Source organism: Acanthochromis polyacanthus, chromosome 3 (assembly GCF_021347895.1).
Source record: "Acanthochromis polyacanthus isolate Apoly-LR-REF ecotype Palm Island chromosome 3, KAUST_Apoly_ChrSc, whole genome shotgun sequence".
In the NCBI taxonomy this organism is placed as follows: Eukaryota; Metazoa; Chordata; class Actinopteri; family Pomacentridae; genus Acanthochromis; species Acanthochromis polyacanthus.
This window is the reverse complement of record NC_067115.1, coordinates 38065888-38084933: the sequence shown is the minus strand read 5'-3', so window position 1 is coordinate 38084933 and position 19046 is coordinate 38065888. Positions and strand designations below refer to the sequence as shown.

At 43.0% G+C, this 19046-nt stretch overlaps 1 protein-coding gene and 2 long non-coding RNA genes across 3 annotated transcripts in view; 1 reads left to right on the top strand and 2 right to left on the bottom strand.

Moving 5' to 3' along the window:
• LOC110956276 (glutamate receptor ionotropic, NMDA 2A-like) overlaps positions 1-19046 on the bottom strand; it is a 241761-nt gene that overhangs the window by 137712 nt on the left and 85003 nt on the right. The gene's annotated exons all lie outside the window — the stretch shown is intronic.
• LOC127533196 (uncharacterized) lies at positions 2269-5893 on the top strand. Its single transcript, XR_007940976.1, has 9 exons — positions 2269-2594; positions 2706-2940; positions 3079-3634; positions 3746-3829; positions 3946-4125; positions 4646-4894; positions 5099-5270; positions 5367-5519; positions 5748-5893. It is a non-coding gene; the product is annotated as an uncharacterized LOC127533196 (long non-coding RNA).
• LOC127533191 (uncharacterized) lies at positions 5927-7157 on the bottom strand. Its single transcript, XR_007940968.1, has 4 exons — positions 6993-7157; positions 6628-6690; positions 6375-6529; positions 5927-6069 (listed from the first exon to the last, which is right to left on the bottom strand). It is a non-coding gene; the product is annotated as an uncharacterized LOC127533191 (long non-coding RNA).

The window sequence follows — 19046 nt, the reverse complement described above, 5'->3', positions numbered from 1 at the left end:
TAGAGTCCCCGTAGATTAAATAGGCAGCCCTGAGCCCCTCCAAACCCGAGATGGTGCCACATGGACAGAGGCGACGGCTTCGGGTCCCCCAAGACGTGATATAGCGGCCATTAATTTCTCCGCGACTGCCGAGGCTGCTCTCAGTGCCGCGATGGGCCCCACAGGAGCAGAAGACGGGGCGATGGGACCCACAGGGGCAGAAGACGGGGCGATGGGCCCCACAGGAGCAGAAAACGGGGTGGTGGCCCCCACTTGGACTAGAGACGGGGCGATGGCCCTCAGACAGGCTGAAAAAGGGGCAATGGCCCCCATTCGGACAGAGGAGGGGGCTTTGGCCCTCACAGGGACAGGAGAGAGGGAGGCAGCACGGGGCCTCTCCTCAGCCGGGAATGAGGCGGCGTCGACCCGCTCGGAAGCTGTGGTGGCGTCGGCCTGCTCGGAAACTGAGACAGCACATGGCCTCTCCAACACTACAGGCGAGGTGGCACGGGGCCCCTCCAGCACTGCAGGTGAGATGGCACAGGGCTGCTCCGGGGCAGGAGTTAGGGAGTTACGATGTCTGAATAGTGATTCTGATTCTGATTCTGATTCTGGAACCACGCTGTCAGCGACCAGATTTTCTGGCGGCCGACTCCTTAGCTAGCAGGGAACCAGGATCGGGTGGACTGTCAGGGGAGTGTCTAGGTAGACCGGGCAGGTTGGTCAGGGGGGCATTCAGGAACTCCAGAAGGCTGCAGGGAATGCGTGGAATGAAATATGGCCTCTCCGCAGCCTTTCTGCGACCCTCCCACACCACTGCGTCCCTGGTTGCCTGCCCGGTGGCATTCCTCCACATGTCCAACAGCGTGTAGAGGTCATTGATGTAATTGTACACCTCATCAGTTTCTAAAAACTGATGAGGCGTACAATTACGTACAATTACGTCTTCCCCTTGATCCCCATAGCAGAGCAGGAGAGGGAGGCGCCATGACAACAATACTGTAAAAGCAGCTGTCTTGAAGGCATATGAGTTAGTTCCTGAAGCATATCATCAACGTTTCCGGGGCTGGCGGAAGACTGGTAGACAAGCCCATGTGGAAGTTGCACGGGATTTGATTTCACATTTTAATTGACAGTGCTCTTCATCTGGTGTGACAACATTTGATAAGTTGGGTGATCTAGTTGTTCTAGAACAGTTTATGCAGTCTGTGCAAGATTATATTGCAACATATATTAATGAACACAAAATCACTTGTCCACATAAGGCTGCTGTGCTGGCAGACGAATATGTGTTAACACACAAGCGCATTTTTGGTGAGCGGCACCAGAGGGACCAATCCCAGATAGCAGATTCTTTATCTGCAAAGTTGCAACAGCATGGTAAGGGTAAAAGTGGTCCAAATGTGCGTAACTACTGCTGTCAGGAGAGTCACTGGAAAAAGGAATGTCCTCTGTTAAAAGGGAAAAATAAAACATCTCAGGTGAAGTCAGCTGGTTTGGCCACCTCTGTTCCCAATCTCATTGTTCACGAGGCGGGGAGGCAGGGCTAGTGGCTGCATTTCAGATGCATATTAAACAAATAGACACCTCAGAAGTTGACTCAGGTTATGCTTCATTTATGTCTAAAGGCTTTGTACCATTAATCGGTGATAATGTGAAAGTTCCAGCCAGAATCTTGAGGGACTCAGGAGCATTGCGTACCTTTGCGAGGGCAGCAATTCTGCCTTTCTCTGGTGATTCAGACACAAGGAGCTGTGTTCTGGTTAGAGGGATGAGTCTACAAACCATTTTTGTGCCTGTTCATAAAATATTTCTGTCTTGTGGTTTGATACAGGGAGACATGGAGATTGCAGTTCATCTGGCACTGCCAGTGGAGGGAGTAGATATTATTTTGGGGAATGACCTGGCAGGGGCTAGTGTGTGGGCAGATGTGAGACCAGACAGGGTACAAACATCGATGTCCATACAAACTTCAGATTCTGGTGTTTCACTTCCTCATCCGAATGAGGTAACTGAACCTGGTTCAAGAGAATCTGTACTACAGACCCACAAGAAGTGGATGATCCAGAGCCAAATGTGTCTATAGTCTGTGCTGTAACTCGTCCTATGATTGCTGCTCGTACTGTTAATGAAGCCACGCCTACGAAACATCTGTCTCAGAAACCCTGCTATCACCAGTTGATTGGAACACCAGTTAATCTTGAACAGCGACCGGCGTCTTTCCATGTCAGGTCCACGAACCTGACACAGCACCGCCGTTTTCCGTCGGGGCTCAATCACTCCTCAAGGCAAAGAAAGCCAGTGTTTGGAAAGACGTTCTGTCTGAGACATGTGTATTGTAGACGAGAGAGGGGCATTTCAGACAGGTGACTTGTGTATTCAGAACAGATAAGTCCCGTGTTTTTCAGCGTATTCTCGTTATTAATATATAGCGGGAGAATACGTGACGCTATTGACAGCATAGCTTGTTTTACGTATACAGGGCAGCACATCAGGCACATCCACCGAGGTGTCAACATCAAGAGATGCTGCATGCCAAACTGAGCCAGTGCTGACAAGGACTGCAGGCACACAGCTGTCCTTGAGGACTTTTCAGTCCCACTTTAGAAGTGAAGGTATGTACAAACAGGACAAAGTGTTTTGATGTCTGTAATCATTTGTCCATTTACATTTATTTTTGTTGTCTACATAGACTTTCTTTATTAAGAATATATTGTTCTTTGCAGGTGTCCAAGCTACTGTGTCCTGCTAGGATTTTGGTGTCGGGACATCCAGTGTAGACCCTTTGTCTTTTTCATCAACACCAATAAAGAGACCTTCAAAAAGACGTCGCCTGGACATTGAAGAGGAGCTGAAAGAAGACCCATTACAGGGAACCTCTTCATTGACAGCGTCAAAGGGACAAGATTCTACATATGACCCTGCAGATTCCGTCACATTGACAGAGTCAACATTTTTGTCGTAAGTTATCCACATCTGCCTGTCTGTTTGTGTGAATGAATGTGTTTCTTTATAACACACTGAAGAGAGTTTGGGCTGTTTAATTACTCAATGTCTTTTCCTATATATATATATATATATATATATATACATATACAGACAAGAGTCATCAACTCACCCACACAGGACAAAGAAATACATCGTCTACGAGAGTTCCATTATGGAGTTATTTGCTGCCTGTCCTGTTTGCACACGAAGATGTGAAGTGAAAACAAGGAAGCTGGGGACATTCCTGTCTGTGGATCAGCAGTGCCCTCATTGCCAGTTCTACAGACACTGGAACAGCCAGCCTTTACTCTGGAAACACGCCAGCAGAGAACATCCACCTATCTGCAGCTGTGTACCTGAGTGGTGCATCTTTCTTGAAAATTGCAAGGGTAACGGATGTGCAACTGCATTTCCTTCAGTTCTAATTATGTGTCTAGATATTCTGATCAATTTACATGCATTATGAAAAAAAAAATTCCTTTGCAAACAGGTCTTCAAGGCAATGGAGCTACAATTGTTTCAGCATGCCACATTTCGCCGCCATGCCAGATCCTCATTGAACCTGCAGTCATTCACCACTGGAAAACATCACAGGATATGATGCTCCAGCAGCTCACTCAGGAGAACAAATTGATAGTTGGTGGTGACATGAGGGCTGACTCTCCAGGTATTTCTAATTCTTAGCAGAACTGTTTATATAAGTGTTTGAGATTTTGTGCTGCCCCATGTATTCTAAAAGTATTGATGTATAATGACTCATATGATGTTTCAAACACAGTTTTATCAGGACACTGCAAAGTTTGGGAGTTACACCATGATGGACCTCAACACAAACACAGTTAATGACATCCAGTTGGTTCAGGTGGGTGCTTGGAATTAAATCTTTAACAAGGTTACTCAGTGAAATTACAAAATAGATATCCATTACAGTCATTCTAACAATATGTTTTTTTTTCTTCTGTGTGTGGGGGGTTACAGAGTAACGAGGTTGGGGGTAGTTACTACATGGAGAAAGAGGGCCTGATGAGGAGTCTGGAATTTCTGGAGGCACGTGGATTGCAATTGATTGCATTGTTACTGACCGTCATCCCCAAATTCAGAAGTTCCTCAGGGAAAGAAACATCACCCACTACTACAATGTATGGCACATGGTAAAAGGTATGTTTCATTATTATTATTATTATATAAATCCACATTGTTATCCATCCGCATAGTAGTAGCTACTAAAAGTGCGCTGTTCACAGCAAACTTCTACAGAAGCCCTGAAAGGCAAGGTGGAGGAAAAAAAAACTGGCAATGTTCGAGTTTATCTTGTTTATCTGAGGAAAACTGCCCAGAATATGTCGCTGTACCCCCATTCAAGGCTACAAAACTTACCGTCCTGCAAATACAGGGTCTCAAAAGGATACCTGGCTGTGGCATGTGTACAAGATAAACTCAAACATTGCCTGTTTTTTTGTTGTTTTTTTCTCACCTTGCCTTTCAGGGCTTCCGTACACTTCTGTTGCACATTGAAGCAGAGCAATATGAAAGACAATTTGTGTCCGAACAGTAACTTGTGAAATCATCTGTCATATGTATCACATCTTTTGAAACTGTTTATCAGATACTGCACTTACAATATCATTCTATTGAGAGCTATGTTTACTGAAAGCGATGTGTCTTGGATTCACTGTAGGTATTTCAAAGAAAATGGACAAGATCAGCAAACAGAAAGACTGTGAAAACATCCAGAAGTGGATGAGGAGCATCAACAACCGCATATACTGGACTGCAGCTACCTCAACTACAGGACCAGAGAGAATAGCAAAATGGACCTCAATCCTGAACCACGTGCAAGACATCCACACACATGAGGACCCTCTTTACCCCAAGTGCCTGCATGACATCCACCAGACACGTGACAAGAACAAATGGCTACGTGCAGGTATTGTACTCATAAAAGGACTAAAAGTTATTGGATTTATTCTCAATATTATTCTAGTTTGATAAACAGATATTTTTGAAAGGCACCTATATTTAACATAGTAGTGTAATAACTTATAAGTTATAAGTTCATCTCCAAATATGTCTTGAAAATGTACTACACTATTTACAAATTAATGCTTTTCTCATTTTTTTCTGATTTTAGCAACTCCTGCTTTCTATAAGTTAGAGAAGGTGTTGACCAACAAAAGAACACTGAAGGATGTTGCAAAACTGAGCCCTCACCACCAGACTTCATCATTAGAGGCATTTCACAGTGTGATTCTTCGATTTGCCCCGAAGAATGTGGTTTTCCCATTTATTGGAATGCTGTGCAGGTAAATCAAACTTTTGTAATTTAGAAATTTTGGTACACTATACACATCATGTCTTTGTTATAAAAATCTGTAACTTTGTTTTTGTTGTATTTTCAGACTGTACCTAGCTGCTATGTATTACAATGAAAACGCTGACCGGCCTCAAGCAAAAACACAGGAAGGTGTACCTCTCTTCAAGGTCCACTTTCCAAAGGCCATGAAGGGAGAATGCAGGGCCAAACCACACAAGATAGAGCCAACATTTCATAAGTATTACATTCTTTTAATGTTCTAACACATTTTTTTTTAATTGTTGGAGATTTTGGGGAAAAAAAACAGTAAAAAAACCCAAATAAATAAATAAATTAGAAGCAAGTACAAGGACAGACAGGTGTTATATCAGACCAGATAATAATAATAATTATAATAATAATTACACAAAAAAAACAGCAAAGATAATAAACAAATGGTCTTTTGTACATGTTTTCAATTAAACAGGGTACGTTGCTGACATGATCGACCTCATCTTTGACCAAGTGTTTCTGGACCCTGCAACATACATGAATGCACTGTTGGCCATCCCTGTTCCAGAGGACCTAACTGCGCAGTATGAGCGGCCTGAGAAGGAGGAGGTCATTGCCAGCTATGTGTCCAGGTTTAACCGAGGGCCAGTCTGAATCCCAGATAGTGTTCTTGCACATCAGGAAACTGTGTGCAGATACGAAGAACCACACAAGGGGGAATCACAACACGGATTCTGCGTCCCAAGAACCCCCAGCACCAGCTCACAAAACTCCGATAGGCCAGATACCTGTAACGACTACAAACAATGGACACATTTAGTCATATGCAGTTGTCATAGGTGCGCATCGCACCCTTATCTTTGCCATTTGTCTGTTTTTTCATGATTGTTTTATGCAAATAAATATTTTTTTCCACAGAAATTTGTCACCTGAATAACTAAGAAAACGCTTATTAAAAATATACTATAACAACATAGCTAATGCAATATATTAATTAATACACATTGTCATATGTTACTATAGTTTCAACAACATACATTCTGAAGCAGGATTTGATTATATTTATTATTCTGCCCCTGGCACTTTAGAAATCAGAACTTACTGGTGTATTCCTCTCAGCTGTAAAGGGCCATAGTGAGCCCTGTATATTTGGCAGGCGTTTTGCAGAGAGTAAATATTTAGGCACACTGGCTCCAACCTAGGATGGTCAACCATACAGGTGAGTTCTTCATCAACCTCCTGTAGGCGTCTGGTAATCTACAGTGAGTAACAAACAGTAAATGTTAGTCTAATCTGTCAGTGTAGCCAGTAACCTAAGTAAGTCAGGTAAATTTTATGTGTAGCTGTGACATTACCTGTGGTATCTCGAAGCAACAGATGTTTTCAGCTTCTGTGGGCCACAGTTTCCACAGGAGCACCTATCCAAAGAACAGAAAGTGAACATTTCCCAAAGTCTATATTCTCGAGCATGATTCATCATAATTCACTTTGGATACTTATTTATATTGGAAATACAGTGTGGCTCATGAAGGATATGCACAGTGCCACAGTCCACAGCCTTGAAAACGCAAAAGACGTCACGATAAGATATATGATGGTAAGTAAAACAGTAAGTTACCATTAGCGTCAAGCTAGCTTTAGCAACAACGTAGTAGCTGTAACAATAACACGAGGGAACAAACTACAAATCCATCTAAGACACAGGATATTGTTGACTAACCATTCCGAAACATCCTGCTGCAGCCGCAGAGTCAGGACTTCATCAGGAGCCTCTCCTTCTGGGTCAGACTCTGTGTCGAACTGGTATGGCTGAACTACTGCGTCCAGACGAGCCATGGCTTCACAGTCAACATAGTACCACCAGCGTAAGCCGCGTCCTCTCCCAGAGAGGGGAGGGTGAGTGGGCGTGGACAGATGCGTTCATTTGCATACCCGGAAGCAGACCCCTAGAGATAGTAAGAGTTGCGACCAATGACGTACATATAGAGCAAGACCGCTCACTGGCCGCTGAGAGGCGGTAAATAGGAGCTGACTTCCGGTAGTGGCAAGACGGGGATTTCACATTGGAACGCCAGCACGGTATGTGACTTTGTGTTTCGTGATTTACCAAGGTACAGTAAACTTCTGTGTTGGAATCAAGTCACAATGCTTGAAATACGTTGAGAACACCAGGCCAGGAGGCCCTAGACCAGCACTGGCAGGGTTTTTCAGTGACTGCAGCTGAGCAGACTCTCCTCTGGAGAGTTCCCCAGTTCGCTGTCAAGCTCATGGCTCGCCATTCCCCCTGTGCCTGTGGTCTCACTCTGACCTGGTGACGGATGACAAGGCTATTTTTGTCATCAGAAATTATGTGTTAATGAACTAGAAATCTGTTTGAGAAGGTGAGCAGGTTCTGAAGCTGATTAGCTTAGCTTGTAGATGACGACATGCACACGTTTTCTGCCCTGTTGATATCCTTGTGAATTTTCCATCCCTCTTTACAATAAAACATAATTTGGAATTTTTTTCTACTGCATGTGCTGCTTTTCAAAGTCCAACTGAATAATTTGAATTGGAGAAAAATTGTTTAAAACACTAATTTTCTTATTTGGCATTGGTTCGAATATTTTTTAGAGCCCAGGTAAGTAAAACACTAATGCTGCAGAAAGTATGAAACATTTGTTATTGACACAATCACTGCATCAGCATTCAGCACTCATTATTGTGTGGTGGTCTCTGTCTCTGTCTGTGAGGGCTAAACAACGCTGTGATTGCCGTGAAAACGTGCCTTGGACAGAGATTTTATTGTCTGCTAACAGTAAAAGCCATAACATAACACATATTGTCCCATCACTGATGACAAGCAGGCCTTGAAGTTGGTGTATTTACACAGGATCAAATAGCGCGCCACAGCTTCTTGCCACTACCGGAAGTCAGCGCCGATTTACCATGGCGCTGCTGTTGTCCGCCGAGCAGTGAGCGGTCTAGCTCTATATATACGTCACACTCATGCTCTCGCAGCGGGGCGGTCACGAGGTTCATGTAAGCCTGAATAGTTCCAAACACGCAGCGCTGTCATTTCCTTCTATGGGACTGAGAGCAGCGATTTTACGGTAAAAAAAAGGAATAAAATCACACCTCCAAGTACTTGTTTGATTATTAATTCATTGGATTATGTATGTAAATGTCAGTTTTACATTTTGAACTGTAAGGTGACATATTAAAGACACTTTGGTTGTTTTGGAGGGAATGTTTTACATTCATGTTAGCATGGAAAATTGACTTTTACACAGAAATGTAAGATGATTGAAGATGTTAATTTTTGCCCAGCTGGATTATTGTATTTCCAGACAATGTCTATATTTCTCTGATTCACTTACCCGTAGTCTGGGAGTTATTGAAAAGCAGAGTAACAACAGTCCATTCAGCAGATAGTGTCCAGCCACTTCTGATGAGGCAGGAGTTGACTCACTATAACCATTTTAAGACATACACAAAATATATATTCAAGAATAACAACTCATTATGCTTTGATGAATGAAATAGTATGTTTTATTGACAATGGGAGAAACAATGAGGGTCTTCGTGTCTTCAGTGAGGGCTCTCGGGATACTGGTGGATAGATAGATACAATAGATATTAATAAATATATTTGTTAAATACTTACAGGTATAAGTTTATGCATTATAAAGGGTCTCATATAAAGGACGTAGTCTTGACAATTAAAAAGAGGTAGCGATGTAGCTAGGTAGCTTTCAAAGAAGAGCTAACAAGCACATGGCAATGCCTGAAAGTCGGTCATCTGCCAATATTCACAAATACAAATAAATGTATGCACCACAAAGGGCTTCTGATATAATATAAAGACGTTAAAATTAAAAAGAGGTAGCGACTCATCAACAATTAATCTGTCAATATATCCCTGGAGATAACTTCACAGCTAACAGCAGAGTCGAGCTAAAAAAAGTAGCAGAAATTCGGTCGTCTACCAAGATAAAAAATATATATAATTACGCTGTGCAAATACAAATAAAGCTCAGCATATGCATCATAAAGAGCCTCTGATAAAATATAGGCAGTTGACAATTCAAAAGAGGTAGGCATTTCATCAACTTACCTCCACATATATTCAACAACCTGCAGTGCAAATGAACGGTGGCTATCACTGTCGAAGCGGTGCTTGGAACTAAACAAGCCTCCACAACCCGGAAGTAGACCGAAAGAAAGCGTACAACGGCACCCTATGGGAGTGTCGCAACTCTTACTATCTCTAGAGCTCTACCCGGAAGCATGCCCAGAAACAGCCTGTTCTGAGGAGGGCTGGTGAGAGTGACTTTTTCGACCGCTGAAAATCCGAACAAAGGATGATTTTGGGGCGAACAAACTTAAATACTATGTTTTTGGGCTTCTGAGACCTATATGACATGACTGAAAAATAGCATAATATGGGACCTTTAATAAATTTAATTTAACTTTAATTTGGCATGAGTCATCTCCATCTTTTGTCCTTCCTTTGAGCCGGGTTGTGACAAGGGGCACACCGTAACTGGGCTGTGGTCAGATATTATGTTGTGATATTTAGTGTTGTTAATTTTAGAAATTCATCTGGAGTCCACTAGAAAATAATCGATTTGTGTGTGTGATCTGAGTACATTAGAATAAAAAGAATAATCCTGATCAGATGGGTGCTGTAGTCTCCAGTTATCCACCACCTTCTTTGGTTTCATCAAATTATTAATGGTTTGTACAGCAAGAAGATTAGGTAGGGGGGCCGAAGACAGCCTATCCAAATATGGGTGGAGGTAGCGATTACAATCACCCACGATCACTATGTGGCTTGAATCATCATCTGGGATCAGATCAAACACCTTTAAAAAAAAAAAGCTAGGTCATCCGTGTTCGGCCCATATATATCACTAGTGTAACAGGAAATTAACTGATATGCCCAGTTACAATTATACATCTGCCATTTGGGTCAGTGGTAGATGACTGAAATTGAAACAGCACAGTCTTCCGAAAGAGAATGGCGACGCCTCGTGCTTTTGATGTGAATGGTGACTGATAAACCTGTGAGATCCAATTAGCCCTGAGTTTCCTGAGCTGGGTGGCTTTAACATGGGTTTCTTGTAAAAATGTCGGATTTCAAATGTGAAAAAACTTTGCTTCATTTAACTGGATGACCGAAACCAAGCACGTTCCAAGAGACCAGGGACTTGAAGTCCAGAGTATTATTCATAGATGGTACCTTTTGCATTAGGGTGAAATACAAACTTAACATTCAGTCTTGCAGCCAGCCTCGAACACAAAACAATGACGTGAACAGTCAACAAATACACCAACAAACCTCCCACCCAAAGCTTCCCCAAACGAGGCATAGTTACCCTCATCCACAGCTGGTATCGCTGGACAAGAAAAAGAAAAAACACCTCCATCTAACTGCCCCTCATTGGCACACAAAGTAGAAGCAAGTTTAGTATTGAAAACAAAACCGCTAAGGTAGAAATCTGCTCAGAACACATTAGAGTCTCTTCATCTGTGTTTAGGAAAGTGAGCTTTCAGAGTTTTTGATTTACAAAAGTCTTAGCCTCATGAATGTTTTTACTTGCACTTGGCAATGGATGTGGAGTCTGGCCGGGAAACGCAGCGAGTGTTGGATCTCCCTCTCTCTCAACAGTTGCAGCACCTCACAGAAGCTCCACCGTTGCTCCATCACTTCCGCAGTATAGTCGGGGAGGATTAGGATTTGGTTACCTTTATATCCCATTGAACTCTGTCTCCCGAGCCGGAGAATCTTTTCCTTCTCCTGTGCTAGATTCACCCGTGCGATTATCATGCGGAGTCTGGATCCTTCTGGTGGTTTGGACTGTTGGACGCAGTGCGCTCTGTCAATAACGACCGGCTTGGTGAAGTTATTGTCGCCCAGAAGCTTAGGGATCAAGTTAGACACAAACTCAGTCGGCCTCCCTTTCTCCTCACCCTCCGGGATGCCAACAATTCTTATATTCTTGCGCCTGAATCTCCGTTCAAGATCCGAAAGCCTGGCCCGCAGCATTTTATTCTCCTTCCGCAGTTCAGCGGCTGAGGTTTCCACTACATGGATACGTTGCTTGTGGTCTGCAGCCTGACTCTCAGTAGTAGTCAGTCTTTCGGTTAGCTCCCGCTGGGTGGACAAAATGTTTTGAAAACTCTGCTAGAACTTACCGAACCGCTTATTAAAGGACTGCAGAAGCATGTTTGACAATTTTTGCCAAGCAAGTGGAGCATGTTACCTTTTTAAAACTAACATTTTGCTAATATAATTGTATATTCACTGCAGACAACACAGCTGATGAGTAGTTAACATGGTTCCCTCGCAGGACGAAGATTCAGTGTTTGAACTTATTTCTGTTCAGAGTTGGAGCGGCACATAATAGTTAAGATGGGTCAAACACAGAGGACAAATTTATCCACTGGGGCCACTAAAGTTTTACTTTAATAATTTACTCAGCTGAGTATTATTTCTCAATCTGCTATTAAATTGAATGTGGAGAGTTATTTTTCAGGTCCAGCTTTCTACAGCATCATCCAAAATAACACATAAATAAACATCACTTTCATTCATTCCTAAAACTGAAAAAACAAAAACAGAAAAGTTACAGGCCTGAATAAATATTGTTAAGGACAGAGTTTGGCTGTTCATAAAAAGCAGGTTTTAGGAGGACACACCACTGGCTGTTGTCTACACAACACTGAAAGGAAATGAGAATCTTAAAAATATGACTCAGTGATGCGACAAACTAATGCAGAAGAGCAATGTATTTTGAACTGAACCCTGAAGGACCCCATGAGAGTCACAAGACAAGGCAGATAAAAAATTGCCTAAATAGTTCTGTTGCTTCCATGTGACAGAAGCTTTGCCCGGACAGTGCTGTTTACACCAGCCCTATGCTCCAAACAGCCAACTTTAGTGACATGATGTACTGCAGAGTCGGCAGCAAGACGGTGTTTGAGGAAAAGAAGAGCACAGTCACAAAAAAAGCTGCTTTGACGGAATTGCCTCCGAGAAGACAAAAACAATCATAAAGAAACGGGTTTGAAGCTGCTCAAAACTGTAGCATTTTTCCAAGAGGCAGAGCCATTGCATGTATGAAACAGGACGGAATACCCTCAGTGGCCACAAAGCTATTTACAGTGAGCCAAACAATATCAAGAAACACCTAAAGGAGGCTTGTGGGAATAATGTCAAGAGGCAGGTTGTAGATTTCATGTAGGAAACAGACAGGAAGAAACAACTCAAAGCAGCTCAAGCAGCAGGAATAGTACAGCAGAATGAAAATGTTGGGGACATTTGTAGGGCAGCATTACTGCAACACATTTATTAGTGCGGAACTGGAGCCATGAGACTGTCCACTCCAGAAAAACAACACCAACCATTTTTTAAAAATTGGCTTAAAACAGGCTGTTGATATTTAGCATTACAGATGTAGCGGTAGAACACAATCGTGTACATTTATTCAGCAATCGCAATGTGTGGTGCTTGTACTTTAAAACAGTAATTTTATTTTCTGATAATAGTTCATGGCAATCATCACACTGTGATCAGCTTGCACAACAATAGCATTAAGTATGACATCATTACAGTGAAACATACCTACGAGTGTGTGAAGCAGTTTAAATTAGCTGAACATCAATCAGCCATCATAATTAAATCTGTGAAGATACATCAATAATTATCTATTATTTTACTTCTGACACTCACAGTGGATTTAGCAAACGATACATCTCTATTTATTGCCAGACTTTTACTGTACCAAGAATTCAGTGACGTGGGTTTTCACTGCAAAGTCAGAACTGTGTGTTTCTGTCATGACCTTGACTGTCTCCTGATGTTTTTCAGCAGTGTATTAAATTCTAGTCTATTAAAGTGATTTTTTTTTTCATTTTTCACACCTTTCTCTCCAAGGAGTCCATGGGCCTCATTTATAAAACATTGCGTAGGATCCATACTAAAAGTTTGCGTACGCTGAAAATCCAAAATGGGCGTATGCCCTTCGCCCCTGATGTATAAAACTGTGCGTAAGCACAGCTGCATGCAATTTCTTGATAAATCACACACCAGCTGGAAGATTGCACAGGTGGATCCACCTCACATTCCGCCCCACAACACACCCACATTTTTACCATGAATGGTCAATGCAAAGTAACTCATGAATGTACCGTATTTTCACGACCAAAAGGCGCACCGTACCAAAAGGCGCAGTCTCAGTTATGTGTGCCATTACTGTATTTAACACACACATAAGGCGCACCTGATTATATGGCGAGGGTTTTATATACAATCCACGCCCACACTTCCCCTTTTAACGTTCTCATGGTGTCCTCTACTACATCGGCCTTACAACAACAACACACACACAAGCATACAAGTGTGCGTATTTAAAAATAGAGCGGGAGCAAAACTGAGTTTGGTTGTGCTTTATTTAAGTATTGATTACAAAGTACTAACATTTTTTTAATCATCAATAGGCGCGGGCATGGTAAAACACAGATAAAACAAGCACACAAGTGTGCGTATTTAAAAATAGAGCGGGAGCAAAACTGAGTTTGGTATTCACATTTTTTTTTTACCGGTAATCGTCATCAATCAAACCCATGGAAGTCCTCATCCTCTGTTTCTGAATTGAACAGCTGCGCTAAATCTCCATCAAACATGCCAGGCTCACTTTCTTCACTGTCAGAGTCACTTTCCGTGCCGTGCGGCGCCTCGGAAATGATGCCGGCTTTTGCGAAAGCTCGAACAACAGTGCCAGCAGACACGTTAGCCCGAGCATCTACAATCCATTCGCAAACTGTGGCGTAACTCGCCCGGCGCTGCCTTCCACTCTTAGTGAAACTGTGGTCTCCATCGGTCATCCATCGCTCCCACGCCGCTCGCAGCCTTACTTTGAACGGCCGGTTCACACCGATGTCCAGCGGTTGGAGTTCCTTTGTCAGGCCTCCCGGAATGACAGCAAGCTCAGAGTTCATTTGCTTCACTTGTTTTTTCACATCGGCTGTGAGATGGGCACGCATAGAGTCACAGATCAACAGCGATGGTGATGCGTGGAAAAAACCACCTGGTCTACGTCCGCCTTACAACAACAACACACACAGGACGCACTGCACCATAGGGCGCGCCGCACAATTTGAAGAAAATCTAAGACTTTTATGTGCGCCTTATGGTCGTGAAAATACGGTATCTGTATATAAATAAGCTGCTGATCTACGGCATTTTACGCAGCGCCGACCTGCAGTCTTTTCACTGCTGTGCGTCAGAATGAATGTATCATGTTTTGACCCAGGCCACCCTGCCAATAAATTTGTTATGATCATGTCCGATGTACAAATAATTTGTACCCTGATTGAATGTACATTTTTTTCGGTTCACATAGACAAATTCATTTTCACTCGGAGCTCTTACAGCAACATGAGTGCAGTCAGTTACGCCGATTACATTTGGGAAACCAGACATTGCTGCAAATTGCCGCTTAATGTTGGCCTATTCACCCACAGTGTAAGGAAGCCTGATGTATTGACTGGTCATGTTTATGTCATCCAAAACAGCTGGCATTATTGCGCTGAGGGATGGTTGTGATATCCCAGACCTAAAGGACATCATTTAACTGTATATCAGACCCAGATAGGATTTAGACAACAAATGTAACCGCATATATTCTTCATATAAAACACATACCTGTCGGCCACTTAACGCTGGAAGGAGCTAGTGTCGCCAGAAACCCCCGAGTCGTCAGTTCCTGTGTCTGTACCGGGATGGCTTCGGCGGGTGGGTCGGTCTAAGATGGCCCAACTGCTCTAGGGAATCTGAATCGGCTTATTAGCCAGTGATCGTCATGGGCATATCTCCGTGAACCCTAAAATCTCTCTCCATTCTTAACGTGATCTTCCAGCAATGCCAGCGCATTCATTGTGCCACATTACGCACGGCTGTCATCCGCTATTTATCCGCTTGATCAGCGATTGGACTGATTGTCACATGCCTTTTCCAAATTAGTAATCAATCAGTGCCACTCACCGCTCCATATCATTTGAAGATGGAAGTTTGATATATGAACATAGTTCTGCAAATATAGTCGTCGGCCGAATGGTGCACTATATGAACATCTACAACAATGAGGGTTTATGATTATCCGGCTCTACAAGTCAAATATGTGGTAACAATAAACGTTTGGGATCAATCTGGTTTCAATTCACCACTTCACTTTCCGGCACTGCCATTCCCTCTGTCTCCAAAATGCGAAAGTTGGCACACCGGTGCGCACATTCTTACGCCAAGTTTGTTTTTAGAAATCACAACGAACACAGCATACGCCACTTTCTATGCAAAGGTTGTGATTTATGCCACTTTCTAGCCCTGTTTTGTGCATAAGCAAGCATCAAGCATCAAGGTTGGTGCACCGGTGCACACATTCTCACGCCAAGTTTGTTTTTATAAATGACAACCTTTGCGTAGAAAGTGGCGTACGCCACTTTACCCCCTTTTCGACCGAGGCTGTTCCGGTTCAAGATTGGAGTCGGCGCCCGATTCGGCCCCAGGTTTTTGTTTTTGTTTTTTGTTTATGTTTCCCGCCTCCGGGATCCAAAAACAGGGACTCGCACTGGCCCCAAGTTGTCCTGGGCCAGAGGTGGACGGAGGTGAGAGCCCAGTACGTCAGGGGCTGGGGGTGGGGTTACGGTGACCGACCGTCAGCGGAAACATAAGTGCCATTTTTGAACAGCACAGCAGTGCAGCAGCAGCAGGTTTCGGTCTGAGGACTTAGCAGTAAAATAGAATGGAAAACAAAATAAAGCAATGGACGGAAGAGGAGACACAGTGCTTCCTGGCACTGTGGTCTTCCTCTGAAGTCCAGGCTAAATTATTAGGCGCAAACAGGACAAAGCCTGTTTTCCAAGCCATCCAGAGGGAGATGGAGGGCCAGGGTTATGTACGTACAACGGAGCAGCTGGTCAATAAACTGAAGAAGCTTAAAAAGGACTATAGAGACCAGAAGGTAGAGCTGGGACGCAGCGGCAGCGGCAGGCCGAAAAGAACTATTCATTTTGAGATATTGGACTCCGTTTTAGGAGACCGGCCGGCCAACCAGGCCTCAGGAGCCTTAAACTCGGCCACAGCCTCTGTGGAGTTGAGGTCTACATCCACTCCTGAAACTGGTAAGTTTTACTTCTCAAACATTGGCTGTAAGGCTGCTAATAATGTGCTTGCTGCAATAGTCGCACATCAGTATTAAGAACGTCACGCCAGCTAGCGTAGTATGTAAAACGGGTCGGATCGGAGGTTGGCTATTGTTTGCTAGCCAGTTAGCTCCTGCTAAGCTAGAGAGACACAAGGCCCAAGTGGAACGCGAGACAAGCAGCAGCATGTCATTGCATGATATTACTGCGCTATATTGCAATACTTGCAATGTATTAAAAGTAATTACAATTCAGATGTATGTGCTGGTTATGCTTTGTCATTAACACAAGCTTTAAAACTGGTTCAAATGACCCAAAAAAGCGTTAACCCGTTGCGCTTCAGTCGCATAAGCAATTTGCTAAATGTCTGAAACTACAAACGCGATTATACAAACACTATATGCCGATGGAAAGCTTAGATTCTCATGAATCCGCCGGTATAAACCACTTTCAGATGTGATTACCACAGCGGGTAATATAAACACATTTGTCCAACAAACAACGAATATCCATCCATCCGTTCTCTATTCACGGCTTCAATGTACACAGCGCGACTCACATTTCCGGGTTCATTATTCCACACAGATGAAAATATTCCACAAAACACGGCCATAATCCAACCTTGGACATCCAGACGAAATAAGGCAGTAACATATTTTGTCCAAAACATGTCTTGAAGTCGGTATATACTCCACGAATAAGTAGTTTTCAAGGAAATGCACCTCACGATGCACGTCCAATACTCCCTATATTTCTCGTCATGTTTTTATTTACAAATAGAATATTAGCGATTTTTTTGTACTGAAGATGGCTGGAATTGACTGCAGTACAGACAGCACATGCAACGCAGCCATTATAATAATTTCAGGGTACAATTGCGATTGCTCTGTGGCTTTTCAACTTTACTGATGTGGAAATTCAATGTATTTATTTCTCATACACGTTTTTTGTTTATTTTTAGTTGTACCTCACATACAACCACGTCTTTAACGCTGTTGGAAATTATTAACAGTGTGTCTTGTAACTCTTTCAGGCATTATATGGATGAAGGACTTAGAAATCTGTTACTGGAGAACATGCTTTGTAATACAGGTGCTACACACAATGTTTCTTTTTCATTTTCAATAGAGTTCTCGCTATTGGACTCACTGGACCAGAGGACGTGCAGCTCGCTGGTCCCATCCCTCCCCTCTGCGGCCTCGATGGAGCCCACACATTCGCCGGAGCCCACACATTCGCTGGAGCCCACAGATTCGACAGAGCAAGACTCAACAGAGCCCAGAGACTCAGCGGAACCCACAGCCTCGACACCGTCCACACCTTCGCCGGCGTCCACTCGGTCCATGTCTGGTAAGATTTGTTTAGACTATGCAAACACCGAGCCATGATCAATACGTTTTCATTTAATGCATCCAAAGTTCCCTCAGGAAAAATCACTTTAATAACTGTAATAAGTCATATTCATAACGTGCATCTATGAATGTGACACAAGTACAAACAACCAATACTTCTTTGTGTGCTTTTACGCAGGAAAAAGGAAGCGTGGGCCAAATGCGGACCTTATAGAATACCTGGAGCGGAGCGACAGACAGTATTTTCAGCTTGTAGAAAGAGACAATGCTGTCACAAGAGCAATTGAACGTAACCAGGGACTGCTTGAGAGGCTGGTGTGTGCTATGGAGCATATAGCCCAAAAATGAGCACAATGTCATTCTTGTGTATTGTAAATAAGTGTGATTCTAGTTTGCAGTGCTTTTGGAATTTCTGTGTGTATTTAAGTATGAGTGAATAAAAAGTGTGATAACAGATGCCTGTTTTGTCATGTTTTATACTGTCACAACAAGCTAGTGAGATGAACTGCACAACGGCAGCAGGGCTTCTGCAGGGCCATATAAAGCATTAAGTCACTGAATTGATTCTAGGAAAAATGAAAGCCTGGCATTGCATGAAAATTCATTACATTGAATTGTTGGCACCACACATTCTTTATGCCATTTTTGCAAAAAATCCTGAAAATATTGAGTTTTCAATGACTGTGATTTGTGTATCTGTTTGGGTTTGGAAATTGGGGAACTTGGAAGTGGGTCAAATATTACAATCCATTATTACATCAGTTATTGAAACTGTTCACAAACTCAATTTAGTGACTGAATGCCTTTTAAAGCCCTGCAGAAAGCCTGTGATATGTTGTGATGGACAGGCATTTAAATAGAAGCCTGCAATAGAAGTGTCTTCATCTCAAACTTTATTGAAGCAATGGTAACAGCAGTGGTGGGTATTTCAATGCAAACAATATCACCAGTGAGCATGTCTTGAGTCACCTGAAAAACATTAATCAGCATGGTTAAAATATTCGAATAAAGCTGCTCTAACATCACTCCCTTCTTGAGTTCCGTGGTCAGGCAATGGTTGGACAGAAGGCTGAACGTGCACATGTCTGTGTGGGAGCTCCTCACCAATGGTATCCCCATGTTCCTCACAAATATTGTGAAGTACACAGCAGGTCAGCTCCATTTTCTTGCAAAGCTCCAGCTTGCAGTCATTTCTTTTCAGGAGGCACCTCCATCGTCCTTTCAATCTCCCAAAA